This window comes from Panthera pardus, unplaced genomic scaffold (assembly GCF_024362965.1).
Source record: "Panthera pardus isolate Hobbes unplaced genomic scaffold, ASM2436296v1 HiC_scaffold_24, whole genome shotgun sequence".
NCBI classification, from domain to species: Eukaryota; Metazoa; Chordata; class Mammalia; order Carnivora; family Felidae; genus Panthera; species Panthera pardus.
In genome coordinates this window covers 63714234-63719866 of record NW_026526810.1, presented here as the reverse complement: position 1 = coordinate 63719866, position 5633 = coordinate 63714234, and the positions used below count along the sequence as shown (strand labels likewise).

At 40.1% G+C, this 5633-nt stretch overlaps 1 long non-coding RNA gene across 1 annotated transcript; it reads right to left on the bottom strand.

Annotated features, from left to right (window-relative positions):
- Positions 1-336: 336 nt before the first annotated feature.
- On the bottom strand, positions 337-3653 carry LOC109255715 (uncharacterized). Its single transcript, XR_002075331.2, has 4 exons — positions 3375-3653; positions 2688-2813; positions 826-887; positions 337-718 (listed from the first exon to the last, which is right to left on the bottom strand). It is a non-coding gene; the product is annotated as an uncharacterized LOC109255715 (long non-coding RNA).
- Positions 3654-5633: the final 1980 nt, after the last annotated feature.

Here is a 5633-nt window from a genome sequence, read left to right as displayed (position 1 = left end):
ATCAGTTTTCTAGGTGTGCAAGGTGGTTTAGTGTTGATTTGGCTGCATTTTAGGGAAGAGAGATGCAAAAAAACTTCCATGCTGTTCTGCCACCTTGGCCCCTCCCGCAACTAACTGGGATGTAGTTTTTATATTCGATAGGCAACATGACACTTCATTCTTTAAGTTTATATTCCTTTATCCATGATATTGAGCATATTTTAACAAAATATTTGTTAGCTACTTATGAATTTGATGTGAAATGGAAAAATAGGACATCCAAGACTGTGGAAACTGTATTAAAGAAAAAAACATTAGGGACATATGTTTAGGAAATAATATAGCACTTCATACATTCTGTATTACATGGACCATGTTTTATTGTTTTAGAATTGCTTGCTTATATGGTTTGAACTCTTTAAGGACAGACACTACTTATCTTTGAGGTTTAGACATTATCACATACACCTGAGGGTTAGATATTGCCTGACTCAATAACAAATAGCTGGCTGGCCTTATAGAAGGTGGATTAGGAAAGTAGCATATTTTCAACTCATAGAGAGGGTATTGATACCTTGTAAGCAGAATACTAATAATTTGGAAACTTCATTCCATTGGCATGAAGAACCTGTAGAACAGGGCTCCTGCTCTGGTAGTTGCTCTTCTCGTAGGTCTGTATGGTCTCTAGCCTTTCAAAGACACAGTCGAAATTGTGCTGTTCTTTAGCAGAATATGGAAACTGGAGGTCAGAATTAGGGAAGAGGATGGAAGATATTAGTTCCTCATTCAGTTGGGGAGCAGAACCTTTATGAAGTATGGGATAAGGGATTTATTATACAAACAGACCTTATGCAGTTGTCAGTGGCTGGAGAAGTGAAGGGCCAGGATGAAGTTTTGAGTCAGTCAATCTGAGAAGCCAAGCACATCCAATCACTGAAATGGGGCTGCAGAAGGGAGGCTTGTCAGTGGCAGGGGGTGGGGGTTGTCTGTGGGAGGCTATGCCACTGTAAACACAGTCCCTGTAGGCCAACCAGTCAGGAACAAAGAAGACATGACAGAGTGGAGGAGAGTAAGGACAAGCTGGAACTTGTCGGCAGCTCTGTGTCTGTCACCACCTCTTGCCACAGTGACTGTCAGAATAACAGCTAGTGATTCATTTCTACCTTGCAGGTTTTGTAAAAATTCCTCCCCACTCCCCACTCCAAGCCAGAACTCGTACAAGAAAGAGGATACTTGGAAAGGTGGCTCCAGTTTAGCAGATTGACACAGTGCAATTCAGTGCAATTCCACATAGGACTTTAGGAGGATACTCCAAGGGTGACGGAAATTGAGGCTTATAACTAGGTTCTACAGGGGAGGAAAGGAGGCCTAATTACAGTGATTGGGGAAGATCTGAGAAGAGAAAAGTATGGAATGCTAAATCTGAGAGAATAACCATGAGCATAGTGAACCCCCATAAGTACCAAAACATGCACTGTTTCTGATCTGTGGATGTGATGAACATAGCCCTGGTGTTGAAGTCAGAATCTTACTGAGTCATACTTCCTACAGGTACACTTCCTAATTATATATATATATATATATATACACACACACACATATATATATATATATATATATATATATATATACATATACATAAAATTATATATATATATACATATAGATGAAGCTAATTTATTTATTTTGAGAAAGAGAGAACACCTGTAGGGGAGGAGCAGAGAGGGGAGAAAGAAAAATTCCAAGCAGGCTCTGGGCTAGTACAGAGCCTGACATGGAGCTCAAACTCACAAACCATGAGATCATGACCTGAGTTGAAATTGAGTCAGATGCCTAACTGGCTGAACCCCTCAGGTGCCTCCCTCATCCCATATTTAAATGATGGTGGTTTTAGGAGTTCTACCTGTGGCCTGCCGCTTTTCTTCTCAAAATATTTTTCCTACACTGTTTCATTCATAAGTATGTGTTCAGTTACCAACTAGGTACCAATTTTCCTAAATCCCTATTTCCAGATAGTTTCCCTAAGCACCAGTGACAAATTTATACCAGCTTGCTAGGCTGTGTCTCAGACACTTAAAATCCAACATGCCTGAAACACAGTAAATAACAGCTATTAAATAGCTAGTAAATAACAGAGCCAAGATCTGACATCTTAATTGTTATTTTGCTTCAAAGGCTGTTGTCAAGTTTCTTCTCTGAGATTCAGTGTCCCCATCTGTAAAATGGAGACAATGTTACTACCTATTTTGTAGGATTATTGTGAGGTTTAAATGAGTTAACATACAGGGGCATCTTGGTGTCTCAGTCAGTTAAGCATCCGACTTTGGCTCGGGTCATGATCTCACAGTTCACGAATTCGAGCCCCTCCTCAGACTCTGTGCTGACAGCTCAGAGCCTGGAGCCTCCTTCAGATTCTGGGTCTCCCTCTCTCTCAGCACCTCCCCTGCTTGTGCTCTGTCTCTCTTTCTCTCTCAAAAATAAATAAAAGCATTAAAAAATTTAAAAAAACAAATGAGTTAACATACGTCCTCCCTGTGGTACAGGACAAACAGAGACAAGTAGGACAATACTCAGTTATGCTGATATTCCAGCTGTGTGACAGCTGTAATTTGAACTCAGTCATCCTGGCTCCATAGCTTGTACTCTTATCCTTTCTGCTGATGTGCTGCTGCTATTTCAGAAATGTGAAATGCTGCCAACAGCTTCACCTTTATCAAACATCAATTTGATCACATTACAGTAGTTCTCCCTCATCCAAGGTTTTGCTTTCACGATTTTGCTTTTCGCTGTTTCGGTTACTCTCCTCAGTCACTGTCTAGAAGCAGATGATTCTCCTGGTGAATTTTTAGGAAGTCATTAGTAGCCTAACACTACAGCACGACGCCTACGTCATCCCCCTCACTTCATCTCATCACGTAGGTGTTTTATCATCTCACATCATTATAAGAAGAAGGGTGAGTATAGTACAGTAAGATGTTTTGAGGGAGAGAGAGACCACATAACTTTAATTACAGTATGTTTTAATTGTTCTGTTTTATTATTAGTTACTGTTGTTAATCTCTTACTGTGCCTAGTTTATAAATTCAACTTTATAATAGGTATGTATGTATAAAAAGACAGTATATGTAGGGTTTGGTACTATCCAGGGTTTCAGGCATCCACTGGGGGTCTTGGGCAGAATTGCCAGTGAATAAAGGAAGACTACTCTATTTCCTTATTTAAAGCCTTAAACAGTTCTATAATTCCAGTAAGACACTCTTTCACATGGACACAGCCTTCATGTTTTGTCTGTTCATTTGTATTGCTTCATTTCTGCTCTTTTCTCCTTGAAATCCTAATGCATGGCACCCCCAACATATTCTTAATATCTGGATATTTTCCACACTCTTTCATACCTCAGTACTTTTGCACTTGTGGTTCCTTCTGCTTGAAAGGTGCTGAAGTGTTCCCAAGTGTCCTTTGAGATTCAGCTTAAATGTTACCTCTCTTATAAAACCTTCCTGAGCTCAATTGAAGTAGATTTTGATATGTCTGTCTTTATACTCTCAGAGCCCTGGTGACATTGTGTTTTAATTTTTTCTAATTTCCTTTGGGCTGTGAGCTTTTTGAAGGTACCTATTTTTGTGGTCTTAGATCCTAGCTCAGGACCTGACACAGGTGCTCAATAAATTTGCATGGAATGGACGAACAAACTTTGAAAGAACGTTTATGCTGTTCCCATGGTAAACACCTTATCTGGTGCACCGTAATGACTGCATCTTGGTGTCAGGATTCTGTTAGCACGTTCTTTCCTACTTACTGTTCTACTTATGTCTGTGATTTGTAGTCACTGAGTGTCGATGTTGAAAGTGACGTGAGAGGCAATTTCTTCCAATACTCTATCAATTTAATTTGATCTGTTTTGTCTCTAGATGTGTGTAGCTGCAGTTGCCATTGTGTCATATATCACCTTTCTTCTTGTGGCAGCCTGTGTCACCGTATCAGGCTGAGAAATCTCCCTTGATATCCAGGACAGGGAGTTCTTCCCCTCTGCCAGTGACTTGCCAGCCTGTTGAGTATTAGGGAACCACAATCCCAAATACTGGCAGGTTTTGTGGCCTTCATTCTTTCTAATCTTGATCCTTTATGCTTAAGTGTTTATTTGTATTTATATTCTCTTAAAATATTGAACAAGGATGCTATTTTTTTCCTCCCAAATGAAACTGTATTGTTAGGATCACTCCATCTATAAGCCAGAATCACATTTTCACTTTCCTTATCACTTGGTTGGTTTTTGACACACTCTTAGCTCTTGGGAGATTTGCATAGAGCTGGCATTCATGGGAAAGTTCTCATAGAAAATTGTGCTTGTGTATGGATGTGTGGATGGAAGTGATGGAATGGGAAAGAGTGGGAAGATACAGGAGAAAGAAATCTACTCAGGCCTCCTACCCAACATGGGAGGCAGCATTATGCAGTGGGAAGAAAATTGGATTGTGGTGTTCTGTTCCCTAATTATAACATTCTTTTTCATTTAACTTCAGGAAGTTAATTTGTTTTTTTTTGAGAGAGAGAGAGGAGCATGGGCAGGGGAGAGCTACAGAGGGGATAAGAGAGACAGATAGAGAAAGAGATAGTGTCAGGTACTGAGCTAGGATCTAAGACCACAAAAATGGGTACCTTCAAAAAGCTCACAACCCACAGGAAATGAGCAAAGAACTAAAACACAATGTCATCAGGGCTCTGAGAATATAAAGACAGACATATCAAAATCTACTTCAATTGATCTCAGGAAGTTTTTATAAGAGAGGTAACATTTAATCTGAATCGAGAGAGAGAGAGAGAGAGAGAGAGAGAGAGAGAGAGGGAGAGGGAGGGAGAGAGGGAGAGAGAGGGAGAGAGAGAGAAACTTAAGCAGGCACCACACTCAGGGCAAAGCCTGATGCAGGGCTTCATCCCATGACCCTGGAATCGTGACCTGAGCTGAAATCAAGAGTTGGATACTCAACTGACTGAGCTACCTAATTTCAGGAAGTTAAATACACAATAGCATAAAATTGTAAAGTTACCAAAAAAAAAAAAAAAAAAGGTAATAGCAGCAAGCTTCATTCCCCTCCTGACTCCTAGTTCTCTTGATGTAACAACCACTCCATTTTCTTATGTTTTCTTCCACAGATAGTCTGTGTATATGTCAGCATAGTGGCATATCACTTAAAATATACAAGTAATACTATTTGTGTGATCTTAGGCAAATCTCTTGAACTTCAGCATTAACTTCTTTAGATTATTAGATGGAAATACTGATGCATCCTTGACAAAACCCACAGGGATTTTATGACAGTCAATGAAGTGCTATTTGTGAACATGCTTGAAAATCATCAAGTATTTTACAAGTACAGGATGGAGGGGAGGGTAATCATGGAAGTAGTATTGTTCTACAAAGGACAATGAGTCATGTGTGATCTGGTCTGACAGGTGTGAGTCTGAATTAGTAGCAGGGATGTTGTATCCGCAACACCCTGAATAACTCTATTGGGTGTGTTTTCCAGCCTGTAAGGCCTGTCACTCTCATGGCATTTTCTTGGGGTTTTCTACATGGCTAATCAAGAGGTATCCCTTGCACCTTAATTTCCAGGTATGTGTGCACTTGGGATAAGCAGTGGACGCTTGCCAGT